We start from the raw sequence: 14,179 nt of genomic DNA, 5'->3' as shown, positions 1-14,179 counted from the left end.
AACTACTAGAAGGCTGCTATTAGGTATCCACAGAGCCTTCTTTTCTCCAGGCTCAATAACCACAACCCTCTCATCCCATCCTCACAGAGGGGATGCTCCATCCTTCAGAGCGTCTTTGTGGCCTCCTCTGGACATGATCCAAGGTCCATGTCCCTCCTGTGCTGAGGGATCCAGAGCTGGATGCAGTATTCCAGCTGTGGTCTCACCGCAGCAGAGCAGAGAGGCAGAATCACTTCCCTCGACCTGCTGGCAATGCTTCTCATGCTCAGACATCTCCCTTTGCTGCCTCCCCTGTCCCCCCTTTGCCTCCCAGGCAATGCCCACATTCGTGTTTGTGCTTTGTTTTGTTTGATCTGATTGGCAGAGGCGCTGCCCACGAGGACGCTGCCAGCAGGGTTTGGGTGACGCTCTTGGAGGTCAGAGAAGGGTGTGGGAGTTGTTGCTCTTCTTTCCCAGGAGAGCGGTGTGAGGGACATCGTTCCTCATCTGGATAGGCCTTGGACGGCATTGTGCAACTGGTAAGGGTGGAAACTCAGCACAGGAGAAGCAGTCTCAAGTGATCCGGTTTCCTCGCTGCTGTTCCACACTAAATAATCCTTGTTTTAAGAACACACTACTACATCCCACAGCAACAGCAACAAGGCCTTTAGATGTGAGGGTTCTGCTAAAGCACATATATAGCCCCTCAAATTGGAGAGAAATAGGTAGATGGAAAATAGGGAATGGCAGAAAGATGTACCATGGTAGGTTTTGATTGGACATTAGGAAAAGGTTCTTCACCCAGAGGATGGTGGAGCACTGGAACAGCTGCCCAGGGAAGCAGTCACAGCCCCAAGGCTGACAATATTCATGAAGCATTTGGACAATGCCCTCAGACACACGGTGTGAATGTTGGGGTTGTCTCATGCAGGACAGGAGTTGGACTCGATGATCCTTGTGGGTCCCTTCCAACTCAGGACATTCTACGATTCTCACGTGACAGCTTTGCAGGGCTCTTGTAAGACTTGCTCCTTTCATTTGCTGCAGCTCTTTTTCAAGGAGGTGACAGGTCTGGACTTCAAAGGAAAATCCAGCAGCTTCTCTACAAGTCTTAACAGGGTTCTTTAATTAGGAGGAAAATAGACTGGGGGGGTTACAGGCTTCTGGTGATGAATTGCCGAGTTCTGAAGTAAAGTAGGAAAAGAGTCAAATACCTATTTCAAAGTGAGTGAATTATAAGGCTTTTATTCAAAGTAATGAATGATGAAAATACCTAAATTTTGAGAATGAGGATTTATTTCTTTTCCGAGACTCCTTTCAGAAAGATTAATGCATGTTGTTGCTATTCCTCTTGGCTTGCTTTGTCCTGCAGTTGCTTTGCAGATAAGTTTTCAGCCACTTCTATCTGCTCTACAAAGGTTTTCACACACACAATTCTGTTCAAGGTTTTGAATTTGTGTGTATTTTCAGGCACTGAAATGACTTTTCAAGCCTGAGCTGGAGCCAAACTGCTCTGGCACACCAGCAGTGCCATTACACTCGCCATCCTCAAGTCCTTTAAACAGAAAGAGCAAACAAGCAGGTTGCCCAGGGAAGTTGTGGATGGCCCTTCCCTGGAAGTGTTCAAGGACAGGACGGATGAGGCCTTGAGCAGTCTGGTCTAGTTGGAGGTGTCCCTGCCCATGGGATGATCTTTAAGGTCCCTTCCAAGCCAAACCAGTCTATGATTCTCTGAAAGAAAGTTTTTGTCAGTGTAGGCACTGACACACAGTGTAGGCTGTGATTGTGAGCGTCTGAGCCACACGTTAGGGTGATATCCGGTGAGAAGATGGTCCAGCACCAGCAAGTGGTGTTGAAGAAGGTGAAGATATCTAACTCACCATGGAAACCTTGTGTTACAGATAGCGTGGAAAAAAAAACTCTTGTGTGCTTGTAGATTTCTCAAGCGGCTCAGATGAATTGTGCTTTGAGGTGCCAACATCCCGTTTAGTAAAAGGAACCTGTTATCTCGGAGGGATACCCCAGTGTCACTCTCTGAGGTGCAGAAGATGTCCCATGGCCACCACTGAGATGTTCTCAGTCTGAGTGCACACCATGCCTCTTTGCTGCCTTATTTCTTCTCTTTATTATGACCACAGCTGCTTTTTAAATGTTCTGAGCCTGAAGTAGTGCATTTTTTAAAAAGCTTTAAGTCCATTTTACTCACTGTTTTCTGAACCTCCACCAGCCCCGAGCACCCTTGTGCTGTTGCAAACCACACCGCCTGAAGTAGGGCTGGAGCTTGAATGCAAGCCTTAGTGCTTCTAGTTGTTTGTTCAGTAACTCTGTGACCTTGGGTGTATCTGTCACTAATTTATTTGCTAAGAAAACAGCACATACTTAGGAAACTCTTCCTGTACAGTTCTGTTATATATGAAAAGAAAGGGAGCCGTTGATGGCCTTCCTCTTTTTCTCCTGAGCGTTCAATGCTTCCACAGTTGCTCTGCATCAGATCAGAGCTCAGGGAAACCTTGGTGGGAAGTGGACATCTATATGTGCTGTGTTCCTGTCATAATAAAGGTGACATCGCAGCTGCACCAGAAAGGAGGATGTTGGAGGCAGAATTACTGAGGTGTATTTAATCTGAGCAACAGGAGGAGCAGGTCAATGCTTAGCAAAGAAGCATTCTTTTCTTTCTTTTTTCTCAGAGAAGGGGAAGTCGTTTGACACGAGTGTTTGACACGGGCGTAAAATTCGTTCCGACTAAAATGTTCTCCATTGTTCTTCACTTATCAACAATGATTCTTTTAAAAAGTTACCTAGCGTGTAACAGTGCCCACATTACTCAAACTCTAGACTTCAGCAGCAAGGCAATAATAAAAGTAAGTTTCTGTTTCCTCTCCACTTGTCCAAGTCAAAAATAAACAAAACATTTTGGAATCCAATTTTTCAGGCAGGCATGCAGAAGTTTTTCATTTGCCTTGTTACTGTTATCTTAGAATCATAGAATCATAGAATCATAGAGTGGTTTGGGTTGGAAGGGATCCTAAAGATCATCCAGTTCCTACCCCATGTGCCATGGTCAGGGACAATTCCCACTGGATCAGGCTGCCCAAGGCCCCATCCAACCTGGCCTTAAACACCTCCAGGAATGCGGCAGCCAGGACTTCTCTGGGCAACCTGGGCCAGTGCCTCACCACCCTCACAGGAAAAAAATTGTTCCTAAGATCTAATCTAAATTTCTCCCCTTTCAGTTTAAAACCATCCCCCCTCATCCTATTCCTGCAATCCCTGACGAAGAGCTCCTCCCCAGCTTTCCTGTGGGCAATGTTTGCAGACGGTTAGAAGCCATCAGCCAATGCTTTTCTCAGGCTTTTTAAACCCACATAAATTGTTGTCATTCATAATTCCACTTTATCTATAGTCTTCTGCATTCACCTTATACATATATAAATTTCTATGTATATATCCCCTCCATATCCATGAAGGAACAAGAACTGAAGTACTGAAGATGGAGCAAGTTATAGATTTACATCATGACATAACAATATTGAAATCTGGTGTCCCATTGACAACTTTCCATTCCTCTGGTAAGCATCACTGTGTTCACAAGATTTTTTTGTTACATTTCTGATGCTTATTTTTTCCTCTTTATAATATTCATATTCAGGGATTTTGACATTTTCTACCCAGAATGTTTCAGAGGATGCTGGAAAATATCCAGTACTCATTATATCACTTTACTTTTTGGCCAGATTTCAGCATAATCTTTTTTTCTTTCATTAATTAAAAGAACATACAACAGGTTAGGTTTTCATATGATTTATTGTTTTAAACTGTTTAATTTAGGCTCCCTTTGTGTTCTCTTTTCACAGACTTTGCAATCAATATGCTTACTGGCAAGTGAAGACATCACGAATATTTGTACATATTAGCGGTTAAATGCAGAAATTACATTTTGAATTCTCTGACAGGAGAGCAGTCACCCCTACAACACAATTTTGAGAGTTCAATTGAGAAACAAAAACTTGTGAGCCCAAACAAAACATCTTGAATTTCTCATTTCAATTGCTAAATGCTCACCCAGGCTGCATATGAATGAATTTCCGAGCTGAAATTATGTGCATAAAGTATTCAGCAAATAGCTCTGTGTAATGAACAAATGTGACTGAACTGCTGAAGAGAAAGCAAGGTATGATTTATCCAATCACCTACTCTTTATGGCTGATTCCCTAGGCTCAAATTAGGCAATAATCAAGGATCCTTCCACACCACAGCTGGAGCAACGTCGGATGGGCTGTGAGCCTGCAGACACAGGATTTGAGAGCTTCTGCTTAGCTGGGGCCAGTGCTCTCAGCATCCAACACTTCTTCAGAGCACCAAAGCGCACAACCAGTTCTGGCACAGACTCTCGGACACCCACATGCAGCAGGAAATTGCAATTGGTGATCTTACTTCAAAGTACTCTCAAGTGTCTCTGTGCCAAATAATACATGGCCTAAAACAGACCAACTGCACTCTCGTAGTGAGCAGGGTTATCGCATAGGCACAAAACTTAGCTGGTGTCGTATCTGAGGCTTGTGGTGCATCCAGAGGAGGGCAACAAAGCTGGTGAAGGGGCTGGACAACCAGTCTTACGAGAGATGGCTGAGGGAACTGGGGTTGTTTAGCCTAGAGAGAAGATGGATTGAGGGGAGACCTTATCACTTCCTACAACTACCTGAAAGGAGGTTGTAGCAAGGTGAGGGTTGATCTCCCAAATAACAAGTGATAGGGTGAGAGGGAATGGCCTCAAATTTTGCCAGGGGAGGTTCAGATCAGATATCAGGAAAAATTTCTTCACCTAAAGGGTTCTCAAGCACCAGAACGGCTGCCCAGGGAAGTGGTTGAGTCACGATCCCTGAAGGGATTTAGAAGACGGGTGGATGAGATGCTCAGGGATATGGTTTAGTAGTGGACAGGTATGGTTGGACTTGATGATCTCAAAGTTCTTTTCCAACCAATACGATTCTATGATTTTAAGTGGTGCGGGAGATATTGTCAAGGCTCACTTGAAGGATATTTTTGAAAGCCTTAAAAAAATTCCCATGAACTGTTCTGAGCACTGCAGGCAACACTTTCCCGCCTAAGAAAGGAATGTGAAAACTTGTATTTCCTCCCTAAAAGGAAATTGCCACTGCCTGTCTCTGGTCCTGCATGAGCCAACTAAGCCTCACTGTAGAATAGGCAGTATGAGTTGAATTCTAGCCCTGGGGAAATCAGAGCTGAGCTATTGTTCAGTGGCATCATGATTTAATTCAGTGTGAATGGGGAAAAAAATCAAGGCAAAACTATGAGATCCCATCCAGCAATACACTGAAATCCACATCTCAGCTTAAGGTCATGAATAGCCTCAAATCAAAGTACTGGATATACTGGTCTTCAGTGAATAAAAAATGGGTTTATTTATGCACAGCAATACATTTTAAGAATGATGATGTTTTAAGTTGCCTAGTTCCTTGCAGCATTTTGCAATTTCTGTTTCCAGTTACCTTAATTGCAGCGGTGTGGTGTGGAGCGAGTGAGAACTTCACTTCCCAGGCCAGCTCTTCTCCCTCTCTGCTCCCTGAGAGAGTCCCGTTGAGGGGGAAATCTGCCCCTGTAGTGTCAGAAGAGTGAAGTGAGCAACAGTTTCAAATGCTGTTTTACACTGAAACATTTGTTTGATAGTTGGTGTAATGTAGTCTGTAATATAATTAATTAACAGTCCAAAACACTTCCCTAGTTCTGCCTTGGTGCCCTGCCAGTGATTCATAGAAGCATAGAATCACAGAATGGTTTGGGTTGGAAGGGACCTTTACAGGCCATCAGTCCAACGCCCCTGCCATGGTCAGGGACATCTCCCAGTGGATCAGGTTGCTCCAAGCCCCATCCAACCTGGCCTTGAACACTTCCAGGGATGGGGCAGCCACCACTTCCCTGGGCAACCTGGGCCAGTGCCTCACCACCCTCACAGGAAAACATTTCTTCCTAAGATCTATTCATAATCTCCCCTCTTTCAGCTTAAAAACATTCCACATTTTCCTATCCCTGCACTCTCTGATACAGATCCCCTCTCCAGATTTCCTGTAGCCCCCTTTCAGTACTGGAAGGTTGCTGTAAGATCTCCGCAGAGCCTTCTCTTCTCGAGGCTGAACAAGCCCAACTTTCTCAGCCTTTCCTCATATGGGAGGTGCTCCAGCTCTCTGATCATCTTCCTTGCTCTCCTTTGGACTCACTCCAACAGATACATGTCCTTCCTGTGCTGAGGACTCCAGAACTGGACATAGTGCTCCAGGTGAGAATGAGCAACATGACATTAGCTCCCTGTTTGACACATGTGCCTGTGACGTAAAGTCCACTTTTGACAATAAAAGATTATTGTATTGCTGGAATTTTAATAAAAGCAGACTATGAAAAGACCTCAAGAACCTTCTCAAATCTATCCCTGTGTAATGAGAAAGGATCAGCCCTATGTTTTTTTGTTCTCAAAAGCCTTCCAGGACAACTTTTTTCCAGCAGCTTATTGCAACACTTCCCAGTCCACATAGTTAACACATTTTTCAAAATTCTCTCGGACAGTATTTCTTGTCCTGTCCACTGTGTCCATGATGATTGCAGTGTCCTGTGTTAGTCAAGTCTTTCATAAGGTGCAGAACCCGCGCGTGCTCACTTTTCCATCACAAATCCTGTTTTTGAGCCCTCTGATCATTGCTGTTCACTACTCTCCATGCTCCTTAATTAGCCCCCGTGGTTCCTGCAGAGCACAGTCCAAAGCTGGGCTCCAGCTGGTGCTTCCTGTGCCTAAAGGGTGAGAAAGAGCTCCTCTTCATGTTCTCTTCCAAAGAACTTGAGCTCTTCTCCAGCTCTTCGCCAGACTGTACCTGTGTAGCCATTTGTTCCTTCCTAAACTGAGCATCTTGTGCGCATCCTCATCAAAGTGTCCTCCCTTTTTCAGACTGCATTTCTGATTTCTCAAGATCCTTAGCAACTCTGGCCCTGTCTTCATCATGCATCCTTGCCTGGCTTTGCCTCCAAATATAAACAACATCCTTTATAGTCCATTGAAAATGCTGAATAACATGCCAGCTCTCACACAATGCCTCTTACACCTTACAGCTGAACCACTGAGAATTATTCTCTGAAACATTCTACACTCAGACCTTTACAGCATCATATCTACCATGTTTCCTGGGTTATGAAAATGGCTCATCAAAAGTCTACCTGATGTCTACAACTCTGTCTCTCTTTCTCCTCTGTCTCAAAGCCTGTTACCCTGGCTTTGTAAGGAAAAGAAATTGGTTTGACACGGTTTGTTCTTGACAGACCCATGTCGACTGGCACTAATCTCATTGTTTTCTCTTAAATGCTCACAAATTGTTTGATTATTTGTCCAGGATTTTTCAGAAAACTGAAGACGAGCTAATGTATCCACAATTCCTTAGATCCTCCTTCCAACCGCTCCCTTTTTCAGTAAGTTTCCACTCCTATCTTCTTCATCCTCTACAGTTTTTAAGGATGCTTACCCCACCAAATATTTCATACCACAGAGAGTCTATCAGCAAAAGAAAAAGAGCACCTGGCAGAGGACCTTCTAAAAAGAATTATCATACTTTAATGATCACCTGCTAAATCATATTTTCAACAGGTTGAGGTAGATTTTTTCAAAAGACTATAGTGTTGGTTTTCTCTATTCCTGCTGATGTAAAGAAGAGATTTCTCCTTGGCACCAATGGAAGCTCACAGACTTTGAAAGTTTATTTCCCTAAGCCCAGAGATGTTTGATATTTATTGATATGGCACCTGGTGAATATGGTGCCTATGGTATGGCTTTCAGCAACCTCATATGAAAGGATAGTCACATCATTTTTTAAATATGCTGTAACTACATTCTCCTTTTCCTTGACAGCTGTAAAATGAACCAAATTGAAGTTGAGCTGGTTCTGCCTGGAGAAGAGAAGGCTCCAAGGCGATCTTATAGTGACCTTCCAGTACCTGAAGGGGCTACAAGAAAGCTGAGGAGGGACTGTTCACAAAGGCTTGTGATGATAGGACAAGAGGGAGCAGATATAAACTGGAGAGGGGCAGATTTAGGCTGGACCTAAGGAAGAATTTGTTCACCATGAGAGTGGTGAGACACTGGCCCAAGTTGCCTAGGGAAGTGGTGGCTGCCCCATCCCTAGAGGTGTTCAAGACCAGGTTGGGTGGGGCCCTGGGCAGCCTGCGCTAGTGGGATGTCCTTGCCCATGGCAGGGGGGTTGGAACTGGATGATCTTTAAGGTCGCTTCTAACCCAAGCTATTCTATGATTTTATGATTCTATGATTCTGTGATTCTATGAAGTGGCCAAACTGAGCCTGAAGTTGTTGATGGGTGTTATTGCAAGAAAGTATGCCTGAATTTCCTGCCACTGTGCTCCTTTCACACAATAAAGCAGGATGGGTCAGAGCACGTTGTTGAGCGGTTCGTGCAAGGAGAACAGCACATTGACTTGCTCAGGTGAAATTATATCCTTGTGCAATATTGAGAGCACCAAACAATGATGGGATGAGCAATCAGCTGGATGAGAAAATCTAACATGCATAGTTGTCCCAGCACTTTCCCTTCTGTGCCAGGGACTGTTTTCAGTGGAGCTGAGTCTATACACACCAGCTGAGGTCTTAGCTGCTGAGTTTAGCTTTGCAGCCATACATTAAGACTTCCTGTACATCACATCTACAGCTTCTCCCAAACCCGTCATTCTCTGCCCCCATTTGATAAATGGTTGGGAAGAGAAGAGCTGGCTCTGGCTGTTCACAGTGCAGCACATCATTTTAAATTAATCATTCCCCATCACAGGCCAGGTGCTATGCACAGTGGAATCAGTCCTTTTCTATGAAATTATCTCTAAATAAGCATCTCTGTTCCTAAATACATTTTCATCAGGTTTCTAAGCACATCAAGCCCATTGCAATAGAAAAGCATGGAGATTTCATTCTGCTCTTTCTGTTGTTTCTTCCAGTACCAAAGAGAGAAGAAATGAGACTGGGAGAAATGAGAAGAGGCTTGGTAAGATAGCAAAGCTGGAAAGAAACTCTTCCTGAAAAGCTCAGGAGCTCCTTATTAGGAGGAGTATTCTTGAAAGAGTTTAATGACGTCTTTTACTTCTCCATGATTTCTTCCTGCCAAATGATTTCACCTATAGCGGGGGGGGAAAAAAGGGTAAGACCAAGAAACGGAATAAATATTGTCATGATTCTCAGATCTCTGCTTCTTTTTTAACCTGCCAAACCTTTCTTGTCTTCATTTCACACTTGGTTTCAACAAAGCTACAAAGGTAGATTACAATTCTGCTGCTGTCTTGATTCTGACACTACAAGTCTTTGTCTCACATGGAGAAAAATGTCATTCTCCTGGCGACTGCTGTCAGAGGAGATGCAAACAGTGACTTTTGTACCTTCCTCTGGTGAAATAAACTTGGTTTTGTGGAACAGGGTGACCGATGTGGGAATCGCAGAGGCTGAAGTGCTGTACAACACTACCCTCTTGTGATTTCTCTTGTTACAGCATTTCCGAAGCTGCTCTTTTCCCAGGCTGACCATTTTACATGGAAGATCCCCTCTCTGAGCATGAATCCTACCAGTAAGCAGCCAGTTTCCTCAGTAGGAACTGGACAACACTATTTGATACATACAGATACACTTTGTTTTACTGAATTCCTCTTTTCGTACCTACAACCTTATATAATTTTCATATGATTCTATATTTAATGCTTTGGGAACTGGGACAGACCTGGTATTTCCACCACTCCCAGCTCAGGCTGCATTTCCTCTCTGAACGCAGAGTTCAGTGTAGAAATTTCAAACTTGCATATACAACTTTGCTCTCATCTTATATTTGTTTGAGCTGCCGAGGACCAAAGCCAAGCTGCTTTAGTCAAATGATGGCATCTTTGCCCACAGAGATCGTGGCTGGGCTCTGAAGAGACCACAGCTCAGCTAGAGCAGTCAGTGCAGTGCTGGGGAGATGCCAGTTCAGCTCCCACTCCAGTACAGACATATGAATGCAGCACCCAAAGTACTAAAGCTGATGCTATTTAGCAGTATCTCCACTCCAGCTGGCTTCATGAATCTGAACTGCCTGCCAACTGTTCATACCTTCTCTTTATCCTGAAAGCATCACAAAGAAGACAAGGAAATCAGCACAGGGATCCCTGCTCTCCATCGTGGGGTGCCGATGTGCTCTAACATCCAGCGGTCAAGAAACAGCCTAGTGGGATGCTGGTCCAGATGGGAAGGAGAGCCAGGGACCAAGCACGACAGCAAGGGCAGCCTGTCTGCCAAAGGCACAGCCCAAGAGTGCCAGAGCGAAGCAAGCAGAGACACTTTGGTAACAGCAACCAGGTTCAGTCGAGACTCCAGGTCGCCAGACAGGTCCATGGTGATGGGACAAGTGCTAGGTGAAACAGGCATATTTATGCTCGTCAGCCCCAACTGCATTATCTCTGCTCCCTGACTCCAAATGGGCAATGCCCTTGGGCTGCGTCAAAAGAAATGTGAGCAGCAGGTCAAGGGAGGGTTTTCTGTCCCACTACTCTGCCCTCATGAGACCTCACCTGGAGTCCTCTGTTCAGTTCTGGAGTCCTCAGCACAGGAAGGACATGGATCTGTTGGAGCGAGGCCAAAGGAGGCTACGAAGATGATCAAGGGGCTGGAGTACCTCCCATATGAGGACAGGCTGAGAAAGTTGGACTTGACCAGAGAAGAAATAACTCTGAGGAGACCTTCCAACACTTAAAGGAGGCTTAAAGGAAAGCTCGTGAGAGTCTCTTTATCAGGGAGAACAGAGATAGCACAAGGGGGGATGGTTTTAAGCTGAAAGAGAGAAGATTTAGACTAGATCTTAGGAAGAAATTTCTTACTCTGAGGCCAGTGAGGCACTGGCACAAGTTCCATCAGCGGTTGTGGCAGCCACATTCCTGGAGGTGTTCAAGGGTAGATTGGACGGGTCTTTGAGCAGCCTGATCCAGTGGGAATTGTCCCTGACCATGGCACATGGGGTTGGAACTGGATGATCTTTAGGATCCCTTCCAACCCAAACCACTCTATGATTCTATGATTCTATGATTCTAAGATAACAGTGACAAGACAAATGAAAAACTTCTGCATGCCTGCCTGAAAAATTGGATTCCAAAATGTTGTGTTTATTTTTGATTTGGACAAGTGGAAAGGAAACAGAAACTTACTTTTATTATTGCTTTGCTGCTGAAGTCTAGAGTTTGAGTAATGTGGGCACTGTTACACGCTAGGTAACTTTTTAAAAGAATCATTGTTGATAAGTGAAGAACAATGGAGAACATTTTAGTCGGAACGAATTTTACTCCCGTGTCAAACACTCGTGTCAAACTACTTCCCCTTCTCTGAGAAAAAAGAAAGAAAAGAATGCTTCTTTGCTAAGCATTGGCCTGCTCCTCCTGTTGCCCAGATTAAATACACCTCAGTAATACTGCCTCCAACATCCTCCTTTCTGGTGCAGCTGCGATGTCACCTTTATTATGACAGGAACACAGCACATATAGATGTCCACTTCCCACCAAGGTTTCCCTGAGCTCTGAACTGATGCAGAGCAACTGTGGAAGCATTGAATGCTCAGGAGAAAAAGAGGAAAGCCATCAACGGCTCCCCTTCTTTTCATATAATACAGAACTGTACAGGAAGAGTTTCCTAAGTATGTGCTGTTTTCTTAGCAAATAAATTAGTGACAGATACACCCAAGGTCACAGAGTTACTGAATAAACAACTAGAAGCACTAAGGCTTGCATTCAAGCTCCAGCCCTACTTCAGGCGGTGTGGTTTGCAACAGCACAAGGGTGCTCGGGGCTGCTGGAGGTTCAGAAAACAGTGAGTAAAATGGACTTAAAGCCTTTTAAAAAATGCACTACTTCAGGCTCAGATTATTTAAAAAGCAGCTGTGGTCATAATAAAGAGAAGAAATAAGGCAGCAAAGAGGCATGGTGTGCACTCAGACTGAGAACATCTCAGTGGTGGCCATGGGACATCTTCCGCACCTCAGAGAGTGACACTGGGGTATCCCTCCGAGATAACAGGTTCCTTTTACTGAATGGGATTTTGGCACCTCAAAGCACAATTCATCTGAGCTGCTTGAGAAATCTACAAGCACACAAGAGTTTTTTTTCCACGCTATCTGTAACACAGGGTTTCCATGGTGAGTTAGATATCTTCACCTTCTTCACCACCACTTGCTGGTGCTGGACCATCTTCTCGACGGATATCACCCTAACGTGTGGCTCAGACACTCACAATCACAGCCTACACTGTGTGTCAGTGCCTACACTGACAAAAACTTTCTTTCATAGAATCATAGACTGGTTTGGCTTGGAAGGGACCTTAAAGATCATCCCATGGGCAGGGACACCTCCAACTTGACCAGGCTGCTCAAGGCCTCATCCGTCCTGTCCTTGAACACTTCCAGGGAAGGGCCATCCACAACTTCCCTGGGCAACCTGCTTGTTTGCTCTTTCTGTTTAAAGGACTTGAGGATGGCGAGTGTAATGGCACTGCTGGTGTGCCAGAGCAGTTTGGCTCCAGCTCAGGCCTGAAAAGTCATTTCAGTGCCTGAAAACACACACAAATTCAAAACCTTGAACAGAATTCTGTGTGTGAAAACCTTTGTAGAGCTGATAGAAGTGGCTGAAAACTTATCTGCAAAGCAACTGCACGACAAAGCAAGCCAAGAGGAATAGCAACAACATGCATTAATCTTTCTGAAAGGAGTCTCGGAAAAGAAATAAATCCTCATTCTCAAAATTTAGGTATTTTCATCATTCATTAATTTGAATAAAAGCCTTATAATTCACTCACTTTGAAATAGGTATTTGACTCTTTTCCTACTTTACCTCAGAACTCGGCAATTCATCACCAGAAGCCTGTAACCCCCCCAGTCTATTTTCTTCCTAACTAAAGAACCCTGTTAAGACTTGTAGAGAAGTTGCTGGATTTTCCTTTGAAGTCCAGACCTGTCACCTCCTTGAAAAAGAGCTGCAGCAAATGAAAGGAGCAAGTCTTACAACAGCCCTGCAAAGCTGTCACGTGAGAATCGTAGAATGTCCTGAGTTGGAAGGGACCCACAAGGATCATTGAGTCCAACTCCTGTCCTGCATGAGACAACCCCAACATTCACACCGTGTGTCTGAGGGCATTGTCCAAATGCTTCATGAATATTGTCAGCCTTGGGGCTGTGACTGCTTCCCTGGGCAGCTGTTCCAGTGCTCCACCATCCTCCGGGTGAAGAACCTTTTCCTAATGTCCAATCAAAACCTACCATGGTACATCTTCCTGCCATCCCCTATTTTCCATCTACCTATTTCTCTCCAATTTGAGGGGCTATATATGTGCTTTAGCAGAACCCTCACATCTAAAGGCCTTGTTGCTGTTGCTGAGGGATGTAGTAGTGTGTTCTTAAAATAAGGATTATTTAGTGTGGAACAGCAGTGAGGAAACCGGATCACTTGAGACTGCTTCTGCTTTGCTGAGTTTCCACCCTTACCAGTTGCACAATGCCGTCCAAGGCCTATCCAGATGAGGAATGATGTCCCTCACACCGCTGTCCCGGCAAGGAAGAGCAACAACTCCCACACTCTTCTCTGACCTCCAAGAGCGTCACCCAAACCCTGCTGGCAGCGTCCTCGTGGGCAGCGCCTCTGCCAATCAGATCAAACAAAACAAAGCACAAACACGAATGTGGGCATTGCCTGGGAGGCAAAGGGGGGACAGGGGAGGCAGCAAAGGGAGATGTCTGAGCACGAGAAGCATTGCCAGCAGGTCGAGGGAAGTGATTCTGCCTCTCTGCTCTGCTGCGGTGAGACCACAGCTGGAATACTGCATCCAGCTCTGGATCCCTCAGCACAGGAGGGACATGGACCTTGGATCATGTCCAGAGGAGGCCACAAAGACGCTCTGAAGGATGGAGCATCCCCTCTGTGAGGATGGGATGAGAGGGTTGTGGTTATTGAGCCTGGAGAAAAGAAGGCTCTGTGGATACCTAATAGCAGCCTTCTAGTAGTTAAAAGGGATACAGGAAATATGGGGGAAACCTTCTTATTGGAGCCTGTAGCAACAGGACAAGAGGCGATGGTTTTAAACCAAGAGAAAAGGGTTATTCTTGAGAGCACGAAGAAATTTTTTTGGACTGCAGGCGGTGAGGCC

At 44.9% G+C, this 14,179-nt stretch overlaps 1 protein-coding gene and 1 long non-coding RNA gene across 2 annotated transcripts in view; one reads left to right on the top strand and one right to left on the bottom strand.

Moving 5' to 3' along the window:
* CEP170B (centrosomal protein 170B) overlaps positions 1 to 14,179 on the bottom strand; it is a 258,688-nt gene that overhangs the window by 96,241 nt on the left and 148,268 nt on the right. The window lies entirely within an intron of this gene.
* Positions 89 to 7,193, top strand: LOC128852223 (uncharacterized). The gene is made up of 3 exons (XR_008449934.1): positions 89 to 518; positions 3,447 to 3,548; positions 3,834 to 7,193. It is a non-coding gene; the product is annotated as an uncharacterized LOC128852223 (long non-coding RNA).

This window comes from Cuculus canorus, chromosome 5 (genome assembly GCF_017976375.1).
Source record: "Cuculus canorus isolate bCucCan1 chromosome 5, bCucCan1.pri, whole genome shotgun sequence".
Taxonomy (NCBI): Eukaryota; Metazoa; Chordata; class Aves; order Cuculiformes; family Cuculidae; genus Cuculus; species Cuculus canorus.
This window is presented reverse-complemented; position numbering and strand designations above follow the sequence as displayed.